General features: G+C 35.6%; 1 long non-coding RNA gene across 1 annotated transcript; it reads right to left on the bottom strand.

Annotated features, from left to right (window-relative positions):
• Positions 1-4,927: 4,927 nt before the first annotated feature.
• On the bottom strand, positions 4,928-11,017 carry LOC113963116. Its single transcript, XR_003532653.1, has 3 exons — positions 10,931-11,017; positions 8,304-8,398; positions 4,928-5,070 (listed from the first exon to the last, which is right to left on the bottom strand). It is a non-coding gene; the product is annotated as an uncharacterized LOC113963116 (long non-coding RNA).
• Positions 11,018-12,310: the final 1,293 nt, after the last annotated feature.

Below are 12,310 nucleotides of genomic sequence, written 5' to 3'. Positions count from 1 at the left end.
GTCTGAAGGTTTTGGTAATGGTAAGTCTATGGTAAGTAAGTTTGAATACAAAAATATATAGACCATATTCCTTAAGTGGCTTCATCCTTGGAAATACTGTTTTGATTTCAAAAAAACTACACCCACTGGTCCTAACTTGTTACTTCACAAGCCATGGACATAATTTAGTATCCACAGCTGAACACAGAGTCAGAGTATGCGATTCATTAGGCCAAATGCAGGTTTCTTCTGCTAAACTAATAGTTTAAACAAATTCTACAGTCAGTAGAGAGAAGTTAGCTCATGCTTGTATTGATGTTTGAAATAGATCTTCTAAATCATACTCTAAAATCACTGTTTACCTCTATTGAATATTAAAGTGACTTTCAAGGGAATTCCTGGGATGCTGATTTCTGCGAAGTAGACTTTCAGCTTTAGTTGAGGTAAACACAACCTTTACCATATTTCTGCCTTAAATTTTCACTCTTTTAATTATATAATTAATGGCGTTCTATGAAAACTTGGTTGTTTCCTTCTGATGGTTTGAACTACATGAATAAAAACTAAGTAAGAGAAAAAAAATGTACTCTTGGTGAAAAACAAAACAAACCACCCAAGCCTGACAGCAGGATGTAATCACTTCTTTCCAATGTACATGAGGCAATGATGAGGAAAGTACTAAAAGTCAGAGGAAAATTAGCAGGCCAGATGGCTGGTGAAACAGTGACAAAATGACAGGAAAACGAAAAACCTAATAAAAATGAGCAAGTGACTATAGGAAGCGCATGGAAGGCATTAGAAATTAAATCATAAAGAACCAGATAAAATAAAGAGTACTACTGGAAGATACAGAAGCCAGAAAATCAGAAGATTTTGTATAGGGTAAGAGCCAAAAAAGGTGACATGTAGCAACAGATGTTTCCCTGTGGTAAACTGATGAAGAGCCACATGAGTAGGGTGTAAAGTTACTAAATATATGACTTACGCACATCGTTGATATGTGAGTTTTAGGCTTGTTTTGTAGGTGAGATCAAGAACTCCTAGAGACAAAGAGAAAAATTAGTGTGAACTACTGTAAATAGTAACAGTGGTAGTAATGATAATGGTATTCCACCCTCTGCAGTGACTGTCATTATAGACTTCAAAGCATCACAGAAGCATTAAGTAACCTTTATGTGATGTCTCTAAAGTAAGTGAGGTTTTACATGCTGCTTACAGATAAGCAGATTGAGCATATAAAATTTGACATAAACAAAATTATACCACAAATTAATAGAAAATACAGAAATAACTTCATTTAAAAAAAAAAATAAAAATCTGATACCCTGTACTCTAGTCTAGCTAACAGGAAATACTTGTAAAATGCTACAGAGTTTTTTCAAGTTTACAAAACCTGTTTGCAAGGGGATAATTTCCATTTTCAACAAAGTCAACAAGAATTTTCACTTGCCTTTAGTGCAGTGGAATACAAAGATCCTGATACATCTGACATACAATTTGGGCAATTGAGTTAAAGCTGTTAGAGTGTGAAATATCAAAATGGTACATTGCGAAGGGCATTTGTAATGAATTTAGCATTTTGTCCCAACAATAGTACTTCAGTCACACATTTTGTTCTTTATTGGGTGAGATCTCATTATAAAACATGCAGACTTTTAAAATAGGACTCAAACTGAATTCAGAATAGAATATGAATCTGCTCACCAAATAGGAGGAGATTAAAAAAACACACAAACACAAACCCCTCAAAACTCAATCCAAAACTTTCTTACTAATTAAAGAACAATGCTTCAGGATTTCATTCCACTATTCAATCTATTACTCAAGTAAAAAAAAAACTAAAATCCTGGTTCAATTGATGACTGGAAACTTTATTCATCCTCACACCAAGATGTTCTTGGTTTAGATCTGTAGACCTGTGAAATCCACACAGACTCACAAATCTTTATCTTAAAAGTGTTTCATTATTTGGCTGTAAACAGTTCTTATATCTGTAAAGATCACAGATGCCTTCATATACGTGATCAGTATATGAAAATATAGTGTATAAAAGTAATGTGCTATCATCACTAGAAGTAACAATTCTGCAAATAAGCAAGTTATCCTTAGCAAGGTTTTTCCCTTGTATAGCTTTGAAATACGTGTAGCATAATAAATACAACAAAAAATGCCTTTCTGTCCAACTAAGAAAAATGGAAACGAGTTATTTTGCAGCAAATATAGAGGTGAACTCAAAGCTATGACGTGTTTGGTTCAAGCTGGGGCTTGTCAAAAGCTACCAGTGACAGCATATAGCAAGGAGGCATTCAGTTGCCATGTTTCCCCATCAGAGGGGCAAATTCAGCACTTGTGTGCAGAGCACAATCTGAATGTGCTCATGGAGGGGTGTTGTAAATAGTTCAATTAGGACATATCAATGGTGTTTTAAGCTACTTTCTGAGCACATTTCACTCAAATTGAGGAGATTTTTTTTAGGAAGTGGTTCAAGGCTATACACTTGATTTAATTTTCTTATGTTTAGTGGTTAACTTCTTTTTTTTTTTTTCAGGTCAGTCAAGATACACACTTTTCTGGGGTCTTTTGTCCAAAATTGCCCAATTATCCCCACCTTCTCTGCTTTCACTCCCAGTCTGGAGCTGTTTCAGAGCATGACCTCAATATTTTCTGGATGAAATTAAGGAACAAAATAAAATCCCAACTCACCCCTGGTTGTGCATTCCCCACATGGAAACAGAATAAAGTTAGTCCCAAGGGACTAACTGGGAACTTTCAGTGCAGCTGCCAGGTCCTCTGCACCACCTGCTGTCTTCTAAAAGTCACTCTCTTGGCTACTGTCTGCTAGGTTTGTATTGCTACTGTGGGCAAAGCTGGAACCAGACTTGCTTAATTCTATCTTTGATTCAGTGATGTGACACCTGCAAGTATTTTGTTGAAAACACAGGTCCATAGTTTAGCAAAAATACAATTATAAATTAAAGTGTTTTCAAAATTAAAGCAGTAGACAAAATGTCACTACTTATATCTATATGACAAAGAACATTTGTTACTCCTCTTATTCTTAGAGAGGAAAAAATGGTGTTTGAACTAAAAATATTTGTGTTCATTTTCCAATTGAATAGGTATGTTAGTGAGATGGATACCAACATGATTCTTATGTCATTTAGGGTCACATAATAGAAATACCCCATTGCAAAGAGCAAGCTGACCATAGTTCTTCTACTTAGGCTTATAATACCAACAATCAATAGCACAATGTCTTTCCCCAAGCCTTTCAATTTAATTATACTTTCTATAGAACAATAAATCTTGGAATACCTTATCAAAAAGAGAAAGTCCAACCATATCAGGGATAGAAGAAATTAGATTAAAATAAATCTAAGAAAGATCAGTTTGTTGCACACTTACCCAATGGAACAAATAGGAACATTAGTGATGAAGATTCAGTGAATTTACTCCTCTTTCTCCTCGTGAAAACATGATTAAAGAATTTTCCAAATTTGTCTGGTATTAGAACATATTTGATAAATCTCATTCTTGGTGTTAAGTCATTGATATATGAATTGGCATTCTCCCCCATCCCTTGTTGGTATTATGTATAATCAGTTTCAAAACTATGAAATAATAATAAAAGCTATACATGGGGTAGCTTGAAATGTTGTACAAAGCTACATCAAGAGGTTCTTTTCAGAATGAGTTGTCAGAAATAGAAACAACTGGGGGAGAAATAAAAGGATCAATAATCACCTAATGAGAGAAAAAATCCTCACAAAAATTAAACTGCATATTTTCTTTCAATAGCTGCAAGTAGCAAGTCTGACTGAAATTAAAGAAATCATTTTAACCTACAGTTGTGTCCTGAGGAAAATGCTTAATATAAGCAGTGATAGATCTAGGGGACAATTTCATATGAAAGCAAAATTTACTCAAGAAAGGTGGTCTTGTAAAAAAGAAGTGCTTTTGTAGATTATATGACGTTTTTGTAAAATACACAAACAAATTTGAATCAAACCGATTTTTGAAAGTGAAAGAAAGAAAATGTGTCTAGTGTTGGTCGTAGTTGGTAAGAGTAAATGAGAAGGACTGGAAAGGAGCCAGAGGAGACTGACGACTGGCAAGTGGTAAGAATAAGAATGACTTCCTGTGGAACATAGCATCAGGAACTTGGAAGATCATAGGCCCCTCAGATCTTGGCAAATTTACATCTTCCAGAAAGTCAGCTGGATATAACAGCATGGCAACTTCCTGCACAGCTGGGGACAACAAAAAGAAATTTGAAGCTGGTGTTCCTTTCCTGCTGGGTTTTTAGATCTCCAGTTGAGAGGCAGCAGGCAGCCCCAGCAGAGTACCTTTATGTGTGTGCTTGTTTCATGTCAAAATAGGGAATAAACTGTTGGAGTAGTGCAGCAAAAGAGAGGAAAGCTTGAGGTTTTCTGAAGGAGGCTCACCAGCTGCACACATAAAAATGTTCTGCTGGGAAAACAGAGAACTAATATTCCAAGGACATTTATGGGGAAACAGAAACAATATAATGAGCAAAGAATGGGCAAAACAAGTAGATAATGAGTTGATACTACCATAGTCATTACAGGAGAATTGAGACACTGCAAAAAAAGCTGGGAAGAAGATGAATAAGGGCATGCCATCAGGGACAAATCAAATACTTAATGGTCTATAGGAAGTAGAAAGTTTATTTCTAAAAGGGCATATTGGGCAATTAAAGACCTGTCAACTAAGAAGGAAGGAAAAGAAGAAAGCAACGTAAAATATTATCCATCTGAGAGCAAAAGATAACACATTAATTTCTCTGTCATTAAGGCCAGAAATTTTTCAGGTATTGAAAAACTGTTGAATTGCTTTCTGGTTTGTTGATTGCTTTTGTGTATTTTATTGTTCGTACTATTAAATTCACTCTTAATTAAATTTTATTTCTATTTATTTCAGTGTTTCTTAATACAATATGCACATAAACTCAGGGAATACATTCCAAGCAAGACTTGTCCATCATATCCAAAGTAAGCGGCAACTCAAGATACTGCATCCTTCCAAATTCAGCTTTATCTTCTCTTTATGGCATTTTACTTCCTGGAAGTTCTAAAAAGAAATATTTCCAACAATAGGATGGCATTTAAATGATAAACAAGACAGTTCATATTGTCAGAAGTTTATGTCATGTTATGAAATACTATAATTGTGGGAGACGGACCTATAGTAAGGAATGGTAACTTCCACAAGACAGTTGCTTATTGCATTCAATTTAACTGAAAGAGTAAAAAATTTCATACCATTTTAAGAAAATAAAATTTTCAATAAGGTTGAATATGCCTGCATTTTATTTTCTTTGTTTTCATGATGAAAAGTCCACACGAGCACAGAAAAAAATATGAAGTTGGTTGAAATTATATCTTCCAGTCTTGATATGTTCCACCTTGAACATTCGCTGCTCGTATTTTTGAGCATTTGTAAATTTCATTACTTCTTATGTGAAATGGGTACCAAAAAGAGTAAATCTTGAAGCTATGTGTGAGATCAGGAGATTTGCAGCTACCAGTAAGGAAGGCAACTCTAAAGAGACTCTTCTCTAAGACATATTTTATATCTAAGATCTACATTACTTCTTAAAGAGTGCATGTAAACAGCAATTAGGTCATTATGATCAGGAAAATACAAGAGGTGAAGTTGATGCAGTAATTAAGTCAGTATAGTCAGGAAGGAGGAGACAGTGATATGATTGAATTTAGTATAGCCACAAATAGAAATTATCTGTTTCCATATATTAGAGGGGATATAGTGAGAACGTCAACAGATGAGGAAAAATATATAATAGAAAACAGTACTGAGGCAGAGAAAGAGAAGAGAAAATATAAAGCAAAAACTGATATTTATAAAATATAAAAGAGATTATTTCCTTGTGCTTTCCTAATTGTATAAATTCTAAAATTAATATTTTAATTTATTTCTTCTTCCATTTTTCTTACTGCTTCTTCTATTTAATAACATCTCCACAAGTCATAATAATTAATTTTATTTAATTTGAATTGGCAATGAGATTTTAATTACATTAAAAGCTAATAATTAATTTCCAAAATTAAAATTATTTTAGTGAGCTACAAAGATAACTATTTCTTATATGAGAAATAGTCATTAAGGGAGAAATGTTGCTAGTTCAATGTGGTGGGCTGACCCTGGCTGGACAACCCGTGCCTGCCAAATCCATTCTATCACTCCCATCCTCAGCTGGGCAGGGGAGAGAAAATATAGTGAAAGGCTAGTGGATCAAGATAAGGACAGGGAGAGATCACTCTCCAGTTACTCTCACGGGCAAAACAGACTTCAAGAAAATGAATGTAATTTATTACCAACCAAGTCAGAGTAGGACAAAGAGAAAATAAAAACAGATAAAGAGAATGTATACAAATAAATAAAAGTAAAATAAAATAAAAAACAAAGAGAAAATAAAAAAAAATCTTAAAACACCTTCCACTCACTCCTCTCTTCCTCCCGGGCTTAACTTCACACCCTAATTCTCTACCTCCTCCCCCCCAAGGGGGTGCAAGCGGATGGGAAAGGGGATTTGCTGTCAGTTCATCACACATGGTCTCTGTCGCTCCTTCCTCCTGAGGGGGAGGACTCCTCACATCCTTCCCCTACTCCATCGTGGAATCCCTCCCACAGGAGACAGCTCTCCATCAGCTTCTATGTGAGAGCTTCTCACAGACTGTAGCTCTTCGTGAACTGCTCCAACATGGATTTCTCCTATGCAGTCCTTCAGGAACAGACTTCTCTAGTGTGGTTCCCCCACAGGGTCACAGTCTCTTTTGGGCATCCACCTGATCTGGTATGGAGTTCTCCATTGGCTGTGAGTGGATGTCTACTTCCCCACGGACCTCCATGGGCTGCAGGTGCACAGCTGTCTCACCACAGTCCGCACCACAGGCTGCAGCTGTTTCTCTCACTTCTCTCTCTGTCTGCAATTTTGCAGTTTTGTTTTTTTCTCCTTAAATATATTACCCCAGAAGTGTTACTACCATCTTGGCCAGCGGTGGGTCCACCTTGGAGCCAGCTGACATTGGCTTTGTCAGACATGGGGGAAGCTTCTGTGAGGTTCTCACAGAAATAACCCCTGTAGTCCTCCTGCTACCAAAACCTTGTCATGCAAACCCAATATATCTAGTTATAACACATTTAATTTCTATTTTATTGTCATAAAAACAATTAATTCACAACTTCTTAATTTTCTTGCTGCTGTTAAGTTAAAAAATGAAAATACATTGCTTCATACACAATGTCACTTGCATTTGGAAACACCAAAAATTACTATATGTGATATATTTTGATGTTTAGAAGAATACAACAATCAAAAAGCCCTGCATCTTGCTTCACCTATACTACTTCCCAAATTACTGTATCTATATGTTCTCAAGCTAATGTAACAGGAAAAATACGCAAACCTTGTGAAATACTGAGCACCCTTCAATAGCATTGTGTGAATTTAATAAGAAATTCACTCCATGAGTGTATATAATTGGAAAAAACTGTTCAAAATACACAATGAATGTTGCTACTTTCCAACTATCTTGTTTTGAACCTCTGTTCTAAATGATTACCATAGTTATCACTTAAATTATGGCTGGTTATCTGGAGCACCAGATCTGGTTGCATTCCTCCCATTGTGGGGTTCCATTTCCGATGGTTGAGGGTAGATAGGGAAGGGGAAACTCCAGCACCAGGGGTTTCTTCAGGTCCTGGACGCTGGAGAGGTTAGGTGCTCACTCCTCCCCCCACCACGACATCCCATGGCAGCCAGACAGCACACGGGACTTGGAGAGGAGGCAAGAGGGAGCTTTATTGTTGGGGGTGTTACATTTATAGGTCCTAGGAGGATTCACAGAGTAGCCAATTACAAGTCTCAAGGGCTTACAGGAGCACCCAGTCGCAGGAAGGGGTTAACAACCAATAGGAAGGGGTTAAAAGAGCCCAATGAGAAGACTTCTTGATATCTTCTCAGGACATTCCTGCATGGGAGATAACAACTGCCGTGGGGGTTCTTGGGAAGAATAAAGCATGAGTTAGCAAAGAGACTACAAAAAGCCATTTTGAGACATGTTTAAACCAGTTTCTCATATAATTCAGATTTACTGCTACATTAAATTATATCACGAACTAGAAATCTCTCCATCAGCTTAAATTTAACTATTTGTATGGAACTTCATTATTTCACATCTTAAGTTTCACTGGTATTCATCTTCTCTGAGTCTGGAAAGCAGCACTGTGTGGATAGCACTTCCCTGTGCTCATATTAAAGAATGTGGTTAGTTTAAACTCACGTGGTAAGGATTTAAGTGCATGTTGCAATATGTTTCCTAACCCAGTCTATCACTTCAACAGGACTTCTTCAGCTATACACAACGTTTGCTTACTTCTGAAGATGGAGACAAAACAAAAAATTATGTTCAAAGGAAAATATCAGCAGGCATTCTACATATCAGCAGGTGTTTGGAAACAGCAAGATTTCTACGTTTATTTTCTATAACTCCCATAATTACCGCCTCTGTACTTGCTGTAATGATGGCACAGCAGGTGGCAATTTGTGTGCCTTAGTGCTGTGATGCTCCTTATTTGAAGTACCATTTTGGGATAACATCCAAAGTACCCACCACAAGTTGGATGTTCCTTGTATAATCAGTTTTCCTGACTCACTTTCAGCACATAAGAAGCATTTTAGTTTAGGATCCACATAATATAAATTCTAACAGCATTTTCACTCAGGTAGCATTTCTTTTGCATTCCTATGCAAAACTATCCTCAATCATGTTTAACAAAATTTGGTTGTGGATGGTTCTATGAATCTATTTTTTCTTCTCAGAAATTTATATTTGAAATGAATTTAATATTTCATGAAAATTGCTGATGTGAAAGTCTTTGAACCTGAAGCTCTTTCTTTCCTGCAGAAGAGATCCTTTACTGCATTGAGAGATACTTTCAGCTTCCATATTTTCTATACCTTCAAACTCTTTCTGCTTCTTCAGGGATTTAAATACAGGGACTGTGTTAATTTTAGATCACAGAAACACCTCAAGTTATTAATGAATCACTGTTAGTCTAAAGTGTGTGCCATTTAAAGAAATACTATTGATTACTTTTGGCTTTTTAACTGAAGTATGTTAAAACAGTATTCTTCTGTTATGATAAACCCTACATAAGTGGTACTTTAGAACTTCTCCAGGAAAGTGTATAATAATAATACATCAAAGCGGTGAAATAATATTTCACTTAATGCTAGCTGCTGTCAAATAAACAAATGAACCGAGAAAATAGACAAAACTACATTTCTCTTTTATCTCCTTATCACCATGTGAAATAGTACTTCCTATTTATCTTGCCTAGATTAAGAACTCTACATATGCATACTTTATCTGAACTATTAATTTTTTAAATCTTGAAATTTTGGCAGAAATTCTGGTAGAACATACTTTGTTATATCAATGGCAGTCTTTTTTATCAGTTGGATGAAATAAAGAAGTGCAATAATATTCAATTTTTTTGTTTTTAAGGGTGTTTAGGGTTTTTTTTTCCCTCTTTCTACTAGGAAACATTGAAGAAAAGTGAAAATAAATAAATGGGAGAAATGAACAGAGAACTGTATTTACTAGCAATTGATTAAAATAGACAGGATTAGTCAAATATAAAAATGTGTTCCAAATTCAGAATGCTGTAGAAAATCAAGACAACTACATCTTCCATATCTTTATAAAAACCCTTCTTCAGACAAAAAAGCAAAACTGGTATCAGTATCAACTCGTATCTTGTAAAATATGCATAGTTCTTGTCTACTCGTCACTGTGGTTGTAAGTTAATTAAACAATATCACGTTTTAAGATCCTTCATCACAGAGATAATATTCCTGAAAATCAGAAAGTAGGATGAAGCATAAATTATCAAATATGTGTAGAAGAGACAAATTAATAATAAAAGTAAATGCTAATATACTTGGGGTTTTTTTTATTTAATCTCTACATTACACATTTAATTATGCCAATTTTTTAAAAAGTCACACCTCAATCGTATTTAAAACTTGCAGTAATACGCAAGATCATCCTTTCCTTTTTTACATATATCTGTAGGCTATTTTTTAATCATATTATTTACTAAAGATTGTATTTTAAATCTGGTTTTCCTTTCTGTGCTTATAGACTAATTGCTGCATAATTTCATCTAAATGCCAATGTGCATGCTGTTTGCATAGTGTAATATGTCATGATACCTTTCTAGGAAGTACGCAGGGCCATAAATTAACTCTAATTTCCATTGCATTCTATAATTAGCAATTATTGGCGAGCTGAACATTTAAAAAAAGAGCTACTCATTTTCAGACACTGACAAATATTTCAGAAAATCTTTGTAATTTCGTAGATAATGGCAACTTAATGCACAATGTAAGTTATGTGTGTTTCAAGGACATAAAACACCTTGTAATCTGCAATCCTTGATATTGTATTTTTAGCAGAGACCTGTCTGTACCACCTATATAACCTAAGTGTACCACCTATCCTAACCTAATCAGGATACAATCACAACTAAGAATTATAAGTGTACTAAAATAGTGTAACCAACTGCATATGAGTGCTTTCTAATGCTATGATGGCATAGCCAGACATCACATATAAGCATTTTATATAAACATGGTAGCATTGTGACCACCAATGGGGCTAAGAACAATTGGTGTAGCTGAACGGAGAAGACAGTTGAGAATCTGCAAGATAAAGAACAAGGCAAGCAGCAGATACAAACGAGAGGCAGGACATCCTGCCAAATAGCCCAGAAGGATGAATGGGAAAATCAAAGGCCAGATAAGCCCTTCTTCATGAGGAAAGGGACAGCAAGAAGGCTAAGATACCAACAGTGATTGAGGAAGGATAGAGAAGACAGGAGTCACCTCTCTGTTTTATCTCACCAAAGGGCTCTCCAGCCTGGTCACCCTGACTCTGGCATCTCAGTATCACCAAGGAGCATGGCAATCATGGTGCACTCTACGACATCAGCTCCAGGACACAGTATGCTCACCACTAACTTCCGACATAGCTGTTGTGTGAGTTCATAGTGGTGATGGTTATTAATCTGTAGGAACAAAACATTAGCATGCAGTATGTTGGTAATGAATGAATGAATCTGCTAAAGTTTTGTTCTTGAAGTTTGAAACCAGCTTGATTTATCAGTCCTCTAAACACTCTCGTCACAGCAATCTCTAATCCCCTAACTGGAATACATGTACATATATTCAGTTGTAACAATATATAAACCTTTGTAATATATTATTCTTTGTGCTGTCACAAGAAGAAACAAACTGCGTAGAAGATAAGACCCTCTAAAGCACTGATGACACTCTTGTCTTGTAAATAAGAAGTTTTCTCTAAGGTTTATTCAAGCCAAAAGGAAAGTTAACAAAGATTGCTAAGTTTTTTCCCCTTCATCACAGGAGTAAAATTTGCATTGAGGTTTGTAAGATAACTCAAGTCCATCTCATCCCTACACAGAGATAATTCATATTTTATATTGTTGCTGATGAAGGAGAAATGCTCTTACTATGAGTAACTTGAAAATACAAGATTCTTGTGTCAATTTTGATAATTAATCCATTATTATCAATTGTGTAATCTTCAAATTTATCTCTGGTATCTCTGTCTATACTCATGCTTGTTCCTGAATGCCTCAGTTCTATGACACTAAAATCAGGAAATAAAGTCTGTGCCTACGGACTTCATTGTAAGAACAAAAATAATGGACATTATTTTTTCTGGCTCTGTACACAGCTAAATGCCACATGAATTTCAAAATTGAAAATTTACTTTTACATGATGTGCTACAATCATTTACTGTTGCATTGGGAAAACAACAACAAGGCAAAGTTCTAAAGGAATAATGCATTCACCCTTTCTTTTCTCATTTTCTAACAGTAATCCAGTGTGCTTTTCTGAAAAGATGGAGACTGATGACAAAGCTCTATTGATCCACCTCCATCTCCTGCTCTGAGATGAATAATGCCTAAAGCAAGCTGACTTCAAAAAGACACATTGATTTGAAGACAAATGTGGAGAATATGTGTGTGGAGGAAAGAATTCCTCTACAATAATCAAATGGAGACTATAAAATTTAACACATTAAAAGACATTGTAGAAATTATGCTGTACAATGTTAACTAGAGTCCTCAGCAGTCCTTTCACACACCCTGTTTCATAGAGCTACGTGTTCCCAAAGGCAGTCCCTAGTTTTCAGGGAAAAAAGTAAAAAAATTTCCAGAAACTGAGCCAAGATTATGCAACTCACAAAACCGGAC

This window comes from Neopelma chrysocephalum, unplaced genomic scaffold (genome assembly GCF_003984885.1).
Source record: "Neopelma chrysocephalum unplaced genomic scaffold, ASM398488v2 Primary Assembly neopelma1_22, whole genome shotgun sequence".
NCBI lineage: Eukaryota > Metazoa > Chordata > Aves > Passeriformes > Pipridae > Neopelma > Neopelma chrysocephalum.
Note: the sequence above shows the minus strand (reverse complement) of the source record. Positions and strands in the feature narration are given on the sequence as shown.